The sequence below is a fragment of the Tenrec ecaudatus genome, chromosome 18 (genome assembly GCF_050624435.1).
Source record: "Tenrec ecaudatus isolate mTenEca1 chromosome 18, mTenEca1.hap1, whole genome shotgun sequence".
Classification (NCBI taxonomy): Eukaryota; Metazoa; Chordata; class Mammalia; order Afrosoricida; family Tenrecidae; genus Tenrec; species Tenrec ecaudatus.
This window is the reverse complement of record NC_134547.1, coordinates 59,269,657-59,286,535: the sequence shown is the minus strand read 5'-3', so window position 1 is coordinate 59,286,535 and position 16,879 is coordinate 59,269,657. Positions and strand designations below refer to the sequence as shown.

Below are 16,879 nucleotides of genomic sequence, written 5' to 3'. Positions count from 1 at the left end.
GTCATTGACTTGTTGGTGTTGTGGTTGCTTTGTTTTTTTTTGTTTTTTTGTGGTTGCTTTGTTTTATTTGTTGCTTGGTTTTGCTGTCTTGTTTTTGTGCATGTTATTATCTCCACAAGTCTGTCTAAATAAAATAGTCTGGATGAACAATCTGGAAGAGAAAACAATGGGGCCAACAGTTCGGGGGGACATGAGAGGGGGAGGTGGGTGGGAAAGGAAGTGGTGTTAACAAACCCAGGGACAAGGGAACAACAAGTGATCCAAATCCGTGGTGAGGATGGTGTAAGAGGCCTGGTAGGGTGTGACCAAGGGTAATGGAGCCAAGAGGAATTACTGAAACCCAAATGAAGGCTGATAGTGGGACAAGAGGAAAGTCAAAGGAAATAGAGGAAAGAGCTAGGAGGCAAAGGACATTTATAGAGGTCTGAATAAGGTATGTACATATGTAAATATATTTATATATGAAGATGTAGAAATAGATCTATGTGCATATATATATATATATATATATATATATATATATTTAGTATTAAGACAGCAGATGGACATTGGACCTCCACTCAAGTACTCCCTCAATGCAAAAATACTTTGTTCTATTAAACTGGCATTCCATGATGCTCACCTTCCCAACACAATTGCTGAAGACAAAGCAGTGAATAAGTAAATGTGGTGAAGAAAGCTGGTGGTACACGGTTACCAAAAGATATAGCATCTGGGGTTTTAAAGGCTTGAAGGTAAACAAGCAGCCATATAGCTGAGAAGCAACAAAGCCCACATGGAAGAAGCACACCAGCCTGTATGACCACGAGGTGTCGAAGGGATCAGGTATCAGGCATCATCAGAACCGGGAGGAGACCAGCCAGTCAGGATGAAGTGTAGCAACAATGAAACATACAACTTTCCTCCAGTTCCTAAATGCTTCCTCTACCTCCCCCTCCCCCCCACTATCATGATCCCAATTCTACCTTACAAATCTGGCTAGACTAGAGGATGTACACTGGTACAGACAGGAACCAGAATCACAGGGAATCCAGGGTGGATGATCCCTTTAGGACCAGTGGTGAGAGTGGCAATACCAGGAGGGTTAAGGGAGGCTGGGGTGGAAAGGGGGAACTGATTACAAGGATCTATATGTAACCTCCTCTCTGGGGGACGGACAACAGAAAAGTGGGTGAAGGGAAACGTCGGATAGTGTATAAGATATGACAAAATAATAAGTTATAAATTATCAAGGGTTCATGAGGGAGTGGGTAGCAGGAAGGGAGGGGCAAAATGAGGAGCTGATGCCAGGGGCTTAAGTGGGGAGCAAATGTTTTGAGAATGATGAGGGCAATGAATATACAAATGTGCTTTACACAATTGATGTATATATGGATTGTGATAAGAGTTGTATGAGCCCCTAATAAAATGATTTTAAAAAAAAAACTGTCGGTTAGCCATCCAGTGATGAAGCACTGTGCCACAAGGACTCCTTCCCATTCCCACTGGGTTCAACTCCTTGCCTAACCAGTGGATCAGTAGGGCCTGGAGTCTGGAAAGACCCTGAAGTTAGTAATGCCATCCCACAGTCACTACCACTACTTTGTCAGAAGAATTCTGTCCCCAGTCAAATGTCCTCCTTAAGCCCTTTCAACTCCCAGTGTCTCCGGGTTAGTGAGTCATCAGATGGATTCACAGGGTCAGGACCACTTCACTAATCTGAAGCCTCGGTTTCTACAGCTTCCAGTGGGAATCGCTATCACAAACCCTGGCTATGTTGTTGTGTGGGTCCTGTACAGATGTGAGGGGCAATAGTACACCATGAGGTGCTATCCACATCAGTGAGTGTTCAGTCCCAGGCGCTGACAGAATTGAATTGACCTTCTCAATATCATCTCCAAACAAGATAAGGGGCGTGGGACAATGAGGACTCACAGTGACCTACGGAGCAGAGAAGAACTGCCCCTGTGGGTTTCTGAGACTAACTTTGTACAGGAGTAGAAAGCCTCATCTTTCTCCCACTGAGAGACTGGTGGCTTTGAACCAGACCAACCTTACAGTTAGCAGCCCAACTTGCTAGATGAGACAAATGAGGCAGAAAGAGATTGAGGCGAATGGGCAGTGGCAGAGGACAGAAACCCACCCCCTTCTTATACCAGGGCCCTTGCTTGTAACCGTGGCTCCACTCGGCTAGCTGGAGCTGCAGTCTTCCAGCTACACTTTCCTCTTGGCAGGAAGAAACCCACTAAGCACCACCTAAACCTGTCACTTGCATGTTTGAAAGTAACTTACTCCGTATCCCATAGTAAGTCACTGTCGAAGCTGGGACTCAAACCCAAGATCTCCTGAGCCTCAGACTGAGGTTTTGAAGGCTCTCCACAGCCATCCATCCCTGTCTTCTCTGGAGAACGTTGTCCCCAGAAAACAAGAAAAGCAGAGACAGTCAAATGTTAGGTCGGACAACTTCCCTTTCCTAGCGCCGGGCACCTCTGTGCATTTGGTCTCTGCCCCCCCGCCCCAAAAGGGCACTTGCTTTCCTTCCATCCCCAAGAGCGTGGTCAGAACTATGAAACTGTGCCTAGAGCCTTCACAAAGTTTGTGGAAAGATGGAATGGAAAGATAGCGGAATTTTTTTCAGGAACTTTTGAAGTCCCCTCTTCTGTGGAGTCAGCTACTCACTCACTAGCTGTGTGACCTTGGCCCAGTCTGTGTTTGTATCTGCAGAGACAAACCCACTATTGTCATATCAATTCCAACCCAGATCAACCCTACAGGACAGAGTAGAACTGTCTCTCTCGCAGAATTTCCAAGGTTATCATTTTGATGGAAGCAGACTGCCTCATCTTTCTCCATAGGAGCCCGCTGGTGGGTTTGAACTGCCCACCTGTCAGCAGCCAAGTCCTTAAACACTATATACCAGGGCTCTTTTCTCAGGCCCTTAAATGAGTTGGAATGAACTAATGCAAGAAGACCTCTAAGCAGAGCCCAAACTGTGCAATAGATGTTTTTGCTGTGGAGATTCTTCTCCTGAAAGGCCCGCTCCCCCTCTTTCCCTTCCTCACTGGCAAGGCCCCACTTGGAATACTAAACCTAGAGCCAACGGTCAATCTGAACCCACTGAGAGTACTTGCTCCCAGAACTCCAGGCGAGCGGCACCGTTTCCAGCCAGTCCAGGTCACCCTCGGTCCCCTAAGTTTTAATGGCTTTCCGAGCATACACGCCCAGGCCATTTGGGTTTCTACATCTTGGCTCTCTGCCTCTTAACCCACCAGGAGGCTCAGAAGCAAAGCCTTCGGTATTTCCTTTCCCACCGAGGCTCCTGTTGCACTGTGCATTAAACAAGATAATGGAAATACAGAAAGAGGCGTTACCCCCACGGGGCAGCCTTGACAGTTTATTTTTTTTTTCCTCCCAGTTATGTAAAAATACATATTTTATGCCATCCCTCGGCCCAGGGCGCCTTTGCTTTCTTCCACCCTGCAAGCGCTGGCCTTGTAATTGCGCAAGGAGGCTCAACTCTTCCGCACTGCATAGGGATAATTCAATAAAAAAAGACTTTAGAAAACAATTAAAAGCAGCGAGCACACCATTTGGGCCTGTTGTTCTCTTCAGACTTCTAGGCAAGTCCTTTGCTAAGCACCTGGGGAGGGAGTCCTGAAAGGTTCCCCCACCCCTTTTCAGCTATGTAGGTGGAGGTGGGAACAGGAGGGTCCCAGCTTGTGGAGGCAGGGTGAAGTGTGACTTTTAGCAACATGGTGAATTGCCTCAGCTTCCTCTTGTCTCAAAGGACAGCAATGCCATGATGAGAGGATCCAGTGAGTCTGTATAGATGAGTCAATGAGTTAAAATCTGTGGGGAGCCTTTGGTCCCAGGCTGACCAAACCAACAAACCAAACCTGTTGCCCATTCAGATTCACAGTGATGGCAATGAGTAGAACTTCAGAAGAACTGAGCTCTATAGCTGTAATCTTTCACCAGGGCACCCTGCTGGCACAGCAGTTAACTATTGGGCTGTGATCCACAGGGTGGGCAGTTCAGAACCACCAGCAGCCCCTTGGGAGACAGACAGAGCTTTCTGCTTCTGTAAACACAGTCGCAGTCTCAGAAACTCAAAGGGACAGCTCTCTCTTGCCCCAGAGCAGTGGTTCTCAACCTGTGGGTCTCGACCCCTTTGGGTGTTGAATGACCCTTTCACAGGGGTCACCCGATTCATAACCGTAGCAAAATTACAGTTATGGTTGGGGGTCACCACAACATGAGGAACTGTATTAAAGGGCCTCAGCAAGAGGAAGGTTGAGAACCACTGCCCTGGAGGGTCCCTATGAGTTGACTGTGGATGGCAGTGAGTTTGGTTTTTGGAATCTTCCACTGTGGCCACTGGCTAAGTTCGAACTGCCAACCTTAAGTATGGAAGATGCAAACCCCCATTTTGCCACCAGCTAGGATGTGGATACATCACTTTATCTCTGGAAGTCTGTTTCTTCACCCTTAAAGGGAGGCTGTCGATGGAACACATTTCTCAAGGCTAGTGTAAACACTCTATGTAAAAGGCAGCTATGAGCACTCATATGGAGCTGGGGTGGCACAGTAGGTTAAGGGTTAGGGTCGGGCTGTCAACCACAGGTCTTTGGGTCAAACCCACCAGCCCCTCCAAGGGAGAAAGACGAGTTGCTCTGCTCCTGTAAAGACTTACAGCCTCAAAAACCCAGGGGCCAGTTCCCCCTGGTCCTTTAAGGTCACTATGAGTAGAAATCAACTCCCTGACAGTGAATTAGGTTTTGGCTGGTTTGTTTGTTTGTTTGTTTTGATGAGGGCTGTGCCCGATACATTTTCTTCCCGTTCTAGGGAAAACTGAGCCCCCTTGGGAATCTCTCCACCCCCAGGCTCTTCTAGCCCCACCCATACACCCCTGCCCTAAAAGCCTCCTGGCTATCTTTGACATCTGCCAGAGGAGAAATTCTTTCTCTCCGCTTGGCTACCCTTTCAGACCCTCCCCCAGTATCATTTGCATTTCAAAGGGTTCTCTAGGTTGTAGCCTTGCTTCTTTCCCAGGAATGCTAGCTTTGGCTCCAGCAAACTGCTAACCTGCTCTCTTAGCTGGACTTCCAGGGTGAGGAAGGCGTGGTCCTGAAGATTGTGTGCAAAGCTGTAGGTGGGTGGTAGCAAGACCCATCACTTACACTAACTTCTTAGTGGAGAAGAGTACAAACCCCCATGGAAAAACTGGAGGCTTCCTGAGTGCTAATGATGGGATGCAGGGAAAAGAATGCTGACCAGAGGCCTTACCTGTGCCCTTGAGATCTCACCAGGTAGGTGACAAGCTCCATTCTTCCTCATTGAGCTGTGGGTCTTCCATTTGCTGGATGTCTGCTTTCTGGAGGCACAGAGGTTAATGATTAATCCCCCAGGACCTAGATGATGAAAATGGAATGAGAGGGGCGTCTTTTCCCAGCTGGCTGGGAATGAGTCCCCAGGGAAATCAAACTGCTTCAGATCACAGCCAAGCCAGGCTTCCCATGGTGCTAAAAGAGAAGACTCCATTGTAGCTGTTCCCTGGGGCTGCTGACACCTTTAGGTAGGGCTGGCCTAGACACCCAGACTTCCACCTCCCCCCTTATAATAATGGTAATGGTTAGGAATGCCATTCTTGGCAGCCCAGTTTCCCTCCCGGAATGTTTCCATCACCTTACAAAAGTAAATGGTATCTTGTGTAGCAAAATGAAGCTCATCACTCAGCTTCCACAACAAATTTCTCTGTACTTTTTCTGTTTGCGCGATTTGCAAACTTCCTAATTGTACAAGTCGGGTTCATCTCTCTCTTACCACTTTTAACTTTTGCAGACTTTCAAGCAAATCCCAGACTACAAGTCACTTCCCCTGAACATGTGTTGCTCTGAGAAAGGCTTTCTGTTGTGACGTGATCAGCATGCCATTCAATATGGTTCTCACTCAGAGCGACCCTACATAGGTGTTCTGAGACTGCACATCTTCCTGGGAGAAGACAGCTCCATCTCTCTCTCCCCGAGGAATGGCTGGTGGGCTTGAATCCACGACCTTCCAGTTAGCCAAGCAGCATCAAACCTAGAATGCCATCAGAGCTGCTAGGTAACAACACCTAATAAAATGAACAGTTTCTCACTCTCCATTGTGTCAAGCACATTTGTACATTTGTTGCCATCCTCCTTCTCAAAACATTTGCTTTCTACTTGAGCCCTTGGTATCAGCTCCTCATTTTGCTCCTCCCTCCCCATTTTTCTGTTTTTACGTCACTTTTTTAAAAAGTTTTTTTCGTCACTTCTTTTCAAGGCACACCCATGTCACAGCATATTTATCAGAACTTCATGTCTATTGACTGCTGAATAATCCCATTCAAAAAAATTTTTAAGCAAAGTATTTCTGAAGTAGTGCCGGGTGCTTCTGGTCGCAGCCCGTGAGGAAGTGTGTAATTGTCTGACTCACTCTTAGGATGCTAGGGTCCAGTTGGTATTAGCTGATCCCTCTATCACCAGAATCCCGATCGGCCTTTTGCCCCATGGCTTTGGATGATGGCTGCCCAGGGTCATTATCTCAGTGACCATCTACTGAGCCCCCTCTCCTTTCACCCCATATGCCGGGCACTCTGCTCAACACTGGGGAATATAGAAATAAATAAGAGATGATCCTCGCCCTTAAGAAGCTCAGAGGTAGTCGGGATTGTAGGTAAGTAAACATTCATCCATTTATTATTGTGGGCCTGCCGCTTTTTTGCTGCCCCTCCCGTGTACCAAGAATGATGTCCTTCTCCAGGGACTGGTCTCTCCTGACAACGTGTCCCAGGAAGGTGAGTGAGACAATGTCTTGCCATTCTTGCCTTGCCTCTAAGGAACATTCAAGTTGTACTTCCAAGTCAGATACAATTGTTCTTTTGATAGCCGATGGATGGTGGCCACTACTGTATCAGTTCGTGGCATTTTGAGGGATAAAACCTAAGAAAATAAACAATAACGTCTCAATATCATCGAATGGCTAGGTCATACTTTAAAAACATCTCTTGACAATATGTTTGTTTGAATACAGACCCAAACAAGAGCCACACATTACAGTAGACTGATTGGGAAGAGTGCCTCCCCCCACCCCACCCCTGCTGGGAATGTTATGCCAGTGTCAGTTGCTCTGTCCCTTTTCTTCAGGTGTGTTGAGGTGTAATTGGCTCCAAGAAAGGGTCCCGCTGATAGCTTATATTGAGATACCATGGGCACCATCGAGACAATGAATGGATCCTTTTTAAGCATCTTTAATTTTGACACCGTGCCAGACGTACAGACCTTTTTAGAAAGGCTTTCTTTTGCTTTTTAAAGCAACTGCATCATTTGTCAGATTAGTATCTGCATTCATAGTTGGTTGAATGCATCCTCATGGTGTCATTTAATGCGTGCCCCTCTGTCACATAAATGGATACTCAGGACGAAAGGTTTGATTGGATTCAGGTTCTTCTTTTTTTTTTTTTTAAATTGGGAGAAACCGTAGCCATTTCATTGTTTCAAAGGTCTGACTCAGTAACACCTGTCATTCACCGTGTGTGGTGTGCAACCTTGTCCGTCCCCCCCAGACAAAAATGGTGGGCTCCTAGGGTATGGGGTACAGTGGGTACCTTTCCGCCTCCACTCTTGCCAGCCCCTAATAACCACGAATCAGCTCTCTGACTGTGTAGGCCGATTCAAGCGAGTCCATAGAGTTGGCATCTTACAGTATTTGCCTATTTGCCCTTTTGTGTCTGTCTTGGCTTCACTTCTTTTCTTACTTTTTTTTTTTTAATTTTTTTATTTTAACAATTTATTGGGGCTGATACAATTCTTTTCACAGTTCATACATATACATACATCAATTGTATAAAGCACATCTGTACAGTCTTTGCCCTAATCATTTTTTTCTCTTTTCTTCTTTTACATTTTATTAGGGACTCAAACAACTCTTACCACAATCCATACATATACATACATCAATTGTATAAAGCACATCCATACATTCCCTGCCCCAATCATTCTCAAGGCATTTGCTCTCCACTTAAGCCCCTTGCATCAGGTCCTCTTTTTTTCCCCGCCCCCTCCCTCCCCATTCCCCCCTCTCTTTTCTTACTTTTATTGGGGGTTCTTACATCTTTTTTTTTAAATCATTTTATTGGGGGCTTGTACAACTCTTCTCCCAATCCATACATACATCCCTGTGTGTCAAGCACATTTGTACATTTGTTGCCATCCTCATTCTCAAAACATTTGCTTTCTACTTAAACCCTTAATATCAGCTCCTCGTTTTCCCCCCTCCCTCTCCGTTTTTTTTTTGTTTTGTTTTTTCGCTCACTTCTTTTCAAGGCACACCCATGTCATAGCATATTTATCAGAACTTCATGTCTATTGACTGCTGAATAATCCCATTCAAAAAATTTTTTAAGCAAAGTATTTCTGAAGTAGTGCCAGGTGCTTCTGGTCACAGCCCGTGAGGAAGTGTGTAATTGTCTGACTCACTCTTAGGATGCTAGGGTCCAGCTGGTATCAGCTGATCCCTCTATCACCAGAGTCCCCACCGGCCTTTTGCCCCATGGCTTTGGATGATGGCTGCCCAGGGTCATTATCTCAGTGACCATCTACTGAGCCCCCTCTCCTTCCACCCCCATATGCCGGGCACTTTGCTCAACACTGGGGAATATAGAAATAAATAAGAGATGATCCTCGCCCTTAAGAAGCTCAGAGGTAGTCAGAATTGTAGGCAAGTAAACATTCATCCATTTATTTAATATTTATAAAACATCTACTATGTGCCAGGCCTTGTGTTGCCACTGCCGCAGGCTGTCGCATGGATTGACTCCTAGCACTAGATGCCAGTGGATGGGTGGTGAAAGTTAGCTTATGAGAGCTTACCATACTCTGCATGCCTTATCTCACCAATCCTCGTACCACCCTTTGACTGCTTTCAGTGTTCCATGGCTGAAACCCATTTTACAGATTTGGAAGCAGAGGCTCCTGAGGCAAAGTGGATCACCCAAGGTTACACAGCAAATGCGACAGAGCTTGAATGTGAATCCAGGGCCATGGGTCTCCAAACCCTCTTCATCTCTGTGCTACACTGCCAAGATCAGGGCAGATAGCTTTCATGCCCAGACCTGAAACACCAAACTCACTGCCATCCAGTCCACTCTGACCCACGATGACCCTGTAGGACGGGGTAGAACTGATCCCGTGGGTTTCCGAGACTGCAACTCTTGACAGGAGCCAAAGGCCTCATTAGTTTCCCCGCAGAGTGACTGATAGTTTCGAACTGCTAACCTCAAGGTTAGTAGTCCAACTCCTAGCCACTATGGCCAGAGGCCACCTGGATTGACTGCGGAACTCCTGTTCATGTAGATGTGAGGGTAGCCAAGAGAAGGTGGCAAGGGCATGGCCTGAGCTGCTGTGTTGCTCATCCTGGTCGAAACTTCCTTTGACACAGGGCAGGGTGGGAATGGGCAGCAGAGATGAGAGCTGGAGCTAGAGGGGCAGGCCTTCAGGTCTCCAACTCGCCTGTGGTGCAGTGGGCATTGGTCCAGAGGCGGCAACTGTAGCTCAGAGCAGTGAACAGGCAACTCACAGAAGAGGCCTTTGAGGCTGCCACCCCTGAGTCCAAGGTGGTTCCCGGCACGGACAAGGGTTTCCAACTGCCTGTGCCTGAATCTTGCTCAGCAAGTTGCCTTCTGAACATGTCCTGTAGATTCTTTAGACCTCAGATTCTGCATCTGTACCAATGAGCAGCTGTTGGGCGGTTGCTGTGAGAACGAGGCGAAATCGTGGAAGTGAATGTGGCAGAAAGGAACCGAGAAGCATACATTCATGTTATGATTTCCATATTCCATGTTGCTCAAGAGTCTAGGTCTTCCCCAAAATGAGTTCAAGCGCAGCAGGATCACTCCCTCCCCCAGACACCCGAGCCTAACTCCCACCCTCTCCCCAAACTAAAAACCCACTGCCAGTTGACGCCTGGCCACCTTGTAAGGGGTTCCCAAGACTGTACATGTTTATAGGATCAGAGAGCCTCGTCTTTCTCTTGGGGAACCATGAGTGGGTGTGAACTGCCGACCTCACAGCTAGCAACCCAACACCTCCTTCTCCCTCTCCCAGGCCCACTGAAAGAATGGGAACTTGCTCTCCGGGAGCTTCCCAGCTAAGTGGTGCCTTATCTTTACATCATGACCTTTGGGCCTGTGTCTCCAGAACAATGCATCAGGTACCTCGGACCCACAGATTTGTTGCTCTCTTTCCTCTCATCCCAGCAAAGACTCTCCTGCTCTGTTCTTCCTCCAGAGCCTCCAGAATCCGCCCAAAGAGCCTTTCCTGATGGAATGCAGAGGAAAAGTCGAGTCTTAGTGCTTCCTGTAATTAGACCAACCTTCTCCAAGCTCATCGGCCAATGAAATCACTCCCTGCTCAATTTAGCCTGGCTGCTTGTCAAAGACACTTCTATCCTTCACATTTTTGTAATGAAAGTATTGTTTTCTTTACATCCTGTGATTTGCAGTTGTTACTATTGAGAATAGACACAGTAAAACATACCAATTCAAGTTTCTACGTGCACCACTTACTGACATTGCTTACATTCCTCAAGTTAAGCAACTCTCCTCACCTGGTTGTTTGTTTTTAACCTGTTTTTTTTTTTTAGTTGTTTCCTCTCCATTAACATAAATTCACTGTCCCCTAAAATTCCTATGCTCTCAATGATGAAACCTTTGTCCAGTTCTGCTACTGAAAAAAAAAAGAAAAAAGAAAAGAAAAAAAAATTCCTATGCAGTCTTTCCAGTTTACTGTTATCACTTTGGTCCCAGATAGGTAGTTCTTACACCAGCCTGATACCCAAGGCAGACTTTGTTTTTAACTGGTTAAGCTAAACTATTATTTGGTTGTGTGGCATTTTTGACTGGAGCTTTAACCATCCCCTAAGCATGATCACCCTGAGATCGGTTTTAGGGGTCCATCCATCCTTCCTGACTTCAGGCTTCCACTTCAGTGTTGTTCCCCCCCTCTTTTTTGATCAGTAGTCTTCCCTAGAATCTTTGATCAAAATATTCAGTTATGGGGAAAAAAAGTTCAGTCATGGTAGCAAGGCCCAGCCTTTTCATTCTTTAGGTGTCCCGGCCAAGAAGACAGTTGCTCACGGAAGCAATCAGACACCCACCCCAAGCCCCCTTCTGTTTCTGACTTTCTATCCTCTGTTGCTCCTGGCAGAGAGATCCCCGTTGTTGTGCCCGGTGACTACCTGCAAGCCCTTCCAACCCCGGGTGTGCCACCATGAACCGGGGAGGGAACAAGAGCACTAAACAGTTTCTGGGGGGCAACTGGGATGTCCCAGAAATCATGTCCCCCGACCTTCACAACTCATGAGCTTTGCGGTTGTAGACAAGCAGGCTTGGCCCTTTTCTTTGGTTGGGGTTGTTAATATATCTAGCACATAACTTTTGCTCACTCAGGCTCTTACAGGTAGGTGCACAGCTTCCTGGCATCAGTTACAACAAGGGACTGTGTGCCCCCCCCCCCCCAATCCGTGTGATACTGAACGTCCATCAATGCTGGCCCTCATTGTCCTCTTCCCTCACACTCCCGGTAAAATGTCCTATGATTCTTTTTTTTAATTTTAATAAATCATTTTATTGGGAGCTCTTGCAGCTCTTATAATAATCCATCCATCCATTGTGGCAAGCCCAATTTGTGCATATGTTGCCATCATTCTTTCTGAAACATTTTCTTTCTACATGAGCCCTTGGTATCAGCTCCTCTTTTTTCTCCCTCCCTCCCCCACCTTTCTACTCTCCTGAACCCTTGATAATTTAAAAATTATTTTTTAATCATTTTATTGGGGACTCATACAACTTTTATCACAATCCATGCATACATTCGTTGTGTCAAGCACATTTGTACATTTGTTGCCTAAGTTATTTTTATGATATTTTACAATGTCCTCCGTCTCCCTTCACCCATGTTTCGGTGGTTCATCAATCATTGCGATCATTGAGCTTCCCCATTCTCCCTCTTTTCTTTCCACCTTCCCTCTACTCTCTTAGTATCGCTATTCTCATTATCGGTCCTGAGGGGTTTATCTGTCCTGGATTCTGTGTGTCAAGAGCTCTTATCTGTACCAGTGTACATGCTCTGTCTCTCTAGCCAGATTTGTAAGATAGATCTGGGGTTATGATAGTGGGGAAGAGAAAGCATTTGAGAACTAGAGGAATGTTGTGCTTCCTCTGGGCTATACTGCACCCTGACTGATCCCTTCCTTGTGACCCTTCTGTGAGGGAAGTCCAATTATCTACAGATGAGCTTTGGGTCTCCATTCTGACCCCCCTCATTAGCATCAAAATGGTTATTTTTGGGGGTCTTCTGATGCCTGACACCTGATCCCAGTGACACCTTGTGATCACATGTGTTTGTGTGCTCCTTCCATGTGGGCTTTGTTGCTTCCCTGCTAGCTTAACTTCAAGCCTTTAAGACCCCATATGCTATATCTTGTACTAGCTGGACACCATCTGCTTTCTTCACCACATTTGCTATGCACCCATTTTGTCCTCAGTGATCATGTTGGAAGGTGAGCATCACAGAATGCCAGGTTATTTGAACAAAGTGTTCTTGCATTGAGGGAGGACTTTAGTAGAGGCCCAATGTCCGTCTGCTACCTTAACACTTAACCTATAAATATATGTTCTGTATATTTATATCCCTATCATTATATATTAATATATTTACATATGATATGTCTATGTTTAGACCTCTATAAATGTCTTTTGCCTCCTAGTTCTTTCCTCTATTGCCTTTTACTTTCCTCCTGTTCCACTATCATGTTCAACTTTCACTCAACTCTCTGTACTTCCTCTCTGCTACAGTGCACTTGATTGAACCCCATCAGCCATTCTATGCCCTCCTCACCATCAATTTTAGGTCTTTTGCTGTTCCCTTGTCCCTGGGGGGTTTGTTGGCTACTCCCACACGTTCTCCCACCTCCTCTTCTCCCCTGTTGCCCTGGAACTGTTGGTCCAGTTGTTTTCTCCTTGGGATTATTTATCCTGCCTCTCTTATATAGATAGACACGAGGAAAAGAAAGCCCATGAACAGTTCCAGGTCTGTCTGCTGACCCTTATGAATGGTTTCTGATCGGGTCTGATGCAGTGCCAAGCCCTGCCCTGCCAGCCCGAAGCCTATTTTCAGAATTTCTCAGGGGCTTTGTGCCTTTGCTGCCCTTGCTGCTCTGTTGTGCTCCCTTCCTGTTATGCTCAGGGGGTGGGGGCTAGAGGGTGGGCTCAGACCGGACACAATTCCCGAAATGTGTCTCTGGTGCTGCCCCTCTCACCCCCCTGTATGTCCTATGATTCTTAATGTAAAGCCCTCATGCTTTAATTTCCCACCAACAATGGTCTTCATGACTAACACGATTGTAAAAATATACATATCCAACTCCTGGGAGTGATGAGAACGTAACATGGCAAATTAACTGGCTTGTGGCTGTACGCAAAACCTCTCTCCTTTTCCATAAGACTCAGTTTCCCCACAGTGAGAAGACTCAGGTCCAGAAGGGCTCTTTACTTCTCCTCTGCTTCTAAGAACCAGGACTCTGAGCCTCTGGAGGTTGTCACTGTCCAGGTTTGTACACATTACCTTCACTTGGGGACCAGGAGTTCTTCAATGATATTTATGGACTTGTAATGTCAATTTAACACTGTGTATGGCTTTAAAATTTTAAGACTCAACCTCTAGACCAAGCACAGAAGACTTAATTATAGTTACAGAACAGAATATCACTGGCCTAAATAATATATAGCTATTAAAAATTGGGAATTGTTTGAGAAGGACACCTGGAAGCCAAGAAGGACACTAAATTCCTTATGGTCCAAAAGGTTATTCCTCTGGGTGGTAAATTGAGAGCTCATAAGTTATATATGTGATGCATCTATCATTCTTCAAATATTACTATTCTATGAGATTAAGGACACAAACATAAGGGCATATCAAATAAAATTTCAAGGAATCATGAGGGAGGGAGAATGGGAGAGGAGGGGAAATGAGCTGACATCAAAGGTTCAAGTAGAAAAAAAATGCTTAAAAAAAAGAAAATGTTTTGAAAACAATGATGGCAACATATGTACAAATGTGCTTGACACAGTGGGTGCATAAATGGATTGTCATAAGAACGGTAAGACCCCTAATTAAATAATTCAAAATAAATTACATTTTAAAAAGAAAGAAAATTTAAGATATAAAGAAAAAAGTAAAAGAGAAGATATTTGTAAAAGTAAAGAGTAAGTTCAAGCTTGTTCTGATCATGCTGAGCAGTCAACTCTTTACAGACACATCTAAAATGAATGAAAAGCTAGAAGACGGGGTGGGTCAAGGAGTGACTGATGATCCTTGGAAATATTATGCTAAGTGGGGCCACCACAGTCCGACAAGCTGACAGACAGTGGTGAATATATGATTCCATTTATATGAAATGCCCAGAATAGGGAAATCTATAGAGAGAGACAGAGAGTAGATTAGTGGTTGCCTAGTGGGTAGAGGAAATGGGAAAGTCACTGCTGAGTATGGGATTTTTTATTTTAATTTTTTAGGGGAGATGAATATGTTCTAAAATTAGGTTGTGGTGATGGCTGTGTCACCCTACTAAAAAAAACAAACCCAAACATATAAACTGAATTGTGTCCATTCAATGGATGAATTGTACCATCTAGGAGTTATATCACAATAAAACAATCTTTTTAAAATGTGGATGTGGGGTTCCTACTAAATGTAGGCTTCGCTGAGGGCTGCCATTGATCACCCCAAATCCTTACAGTTTTTTAGTCTCCCAAACTGAAAAATCTAGAAACCTTTCTTTCATGCACGTAGACAATAATGAAAACGGCCCTCACGGTGCCCTTGTTTTTAACCCGCACTCTGTCCCAGGCACTGCGTTCCAAGCACTTTGACTTTTATTAAAAGCAGAGAGACCTCCTAAGCCTCACAAAGACCCTACTGGAGGGAACTGAGAGGTGGGTGGGTTTTCTAGCAAGGAGGTGAAGGAGCTGTGGTAAACCTCATCACATGCCAGCCACCGTCATTGACAAGGCAGAAGTCTCTGGGGAAGGCCCAACACCCACCCCACCCCACGTGTGTGTGTGTGTGTGTGTGTGTGTGTGTCTGGGACTCAGGGGAACCTAAGATGTTGGACTTAGAGTGCATGTGAAAGCTGGGAGTTCGTTACTCTCCCAGTGTCAGGGAGCACAAATGACCCACCCAGTCCCGTGTGCCTGTGTGTCCCTGGAAGGGGCTCATCTGGGTCTCCCCAGGCCCTGCTTTTTCCAAGGCTTTGTGGGAGAGCGAGATCTGGCCCAGCGAGAGACTGGCCGTGGCCAGCTGCCGGGAAGTGCATTCTAACTCAGCAAGGCTACAGCACAGAGAACTGCCCCCGTGGGTCCTACCTTAGGACAGGACCGGAGAGCTGGTGCTTTCAGAGGACTGGCCTTGCGGTTAGTCATCCATCCCCCACCTCCTCCCCGCCCCGCCCTGCCTCTCCAGGGCACTTCCTGCAATAAACCCTGGGCACAGGACAAGGTTTCCCAGCCAGGCCGGGAAGAAAACATGAGCACCCAGGTCTGGGTTGGCAGGACTTCCATGAATTTCTATAGTGACTCCCCGGGCCACTATATGAGGGTGCCGGGGGCTCAAGGGGTTCTTTAGGCTGACGAAAGAAACAGACAAGGAAACCGGGCATTTGTACAATCCAATGTCATAAGCAGGGATGTTAGTGATAATATATAACCACTATGAAAGCCTGGATATCAGTCAGAATAAGCCAACAAACAAACAAAACAAAAAGTCCTCACTGCCATCAGACTCATAGAGACACTAGCGGACAGGGTAGAACTGCCCTTGTGAGTTTCTCACTGTAACTCTTTCTAGGAACATCGGTGGTCAAACTGCTGACCTTGCAGGTGACCTTACCAGCCAGACTCTCTACCATTGCTCCACCAGCACCAGCTATTACTCCCAGAAGAGGGTCCCTCAGGTCTCCTGCGATGCTAAGTTTACCTTTTAGGTTACTGAATAACAGAGGTCTCAGATGCCTGGGATGGGGTCGGACAGGGAGAGGGCACTGGGGAGGGACGAAGGCTCTGAAGAGCCCATGGGGAACTCACAGAAACAGCTCTCTACCATCTGATGTGGAAGCATTTCAATGTAATGTCTGAACAACCACGCTGTCCCCATCAGTCACACTGGCTGGAGACCATTGATGATGAACAAGGCAGAGACCTCATAAGGCTCGCTAAAACCCTCCCTAAGGGAGAAGCCGGATATGAGCTGATGCTAACAAGGAGGTAGAATCAGTCAGAGGGGCTCTTGTTACCATGGTCAATGTCTTGAATGAGGTCCTGAGTCTACTGGGAAGCCACTGCAGGATTCTAAGCAGAAGTGTCATCTGATCAAGTGTGCATCTCCCTCCCCACAGGGGACACCACGGGATCTATTTATTTAAAGAGTAGAAACAAAGCTCAGTGAAGTGAAAACACCTGTCGGAATTCACACAGAGTAGACACGATATAAATAGACCTGGATCATTTTTTTCTATTGTGTCATGTGTAGCATGTTTGTATATGGGACTTCACAGAGTGCAAACCATTTTTCAGAGTATGAAGCATGCTCTTGTGTGTCTTATTTATCCAGTGCCCTGTAACAGAAATACCATCGTGGACAACTTTAACAAGCAGAACTGTCTTCTCTGGTAGTTCAGGAGGCTGGAAGTCCAAACGTAGAGTGACTGCACTAGGGGCTGGTGTTCTCGGCCTCGCTCTGTTGGCTCTTGACTCCTTTCAACATCTTTGGGCTTGGTGTCTACGTTAGTCTGGGTAGACTAGAGAAACAAATCCATAGAAACT

The 16,879-nt window shown here is 46.1% G+C and overlaps 1 non-coding gene across 1 annotated transcript; it reads left to right on the top strand.

Annotated features, from left to right (window-relative positions):
• The first annotated feature begins 10,694 nt into the window (after positions 1-10,694).
• LOC142432906 (small nucleolar RNA SNORD38) lies at positions 10,695-10,754 on the top strand. The gene has a single exon (XR_012780997.1). It is a non-coding gene; the product is annotated as a small nucleolar RNA SNORD38 (small nucleolar RNA).
• The last annotated feature ends 6,125 nt before the right edge of the window (positions 10,755-16,879 follow it).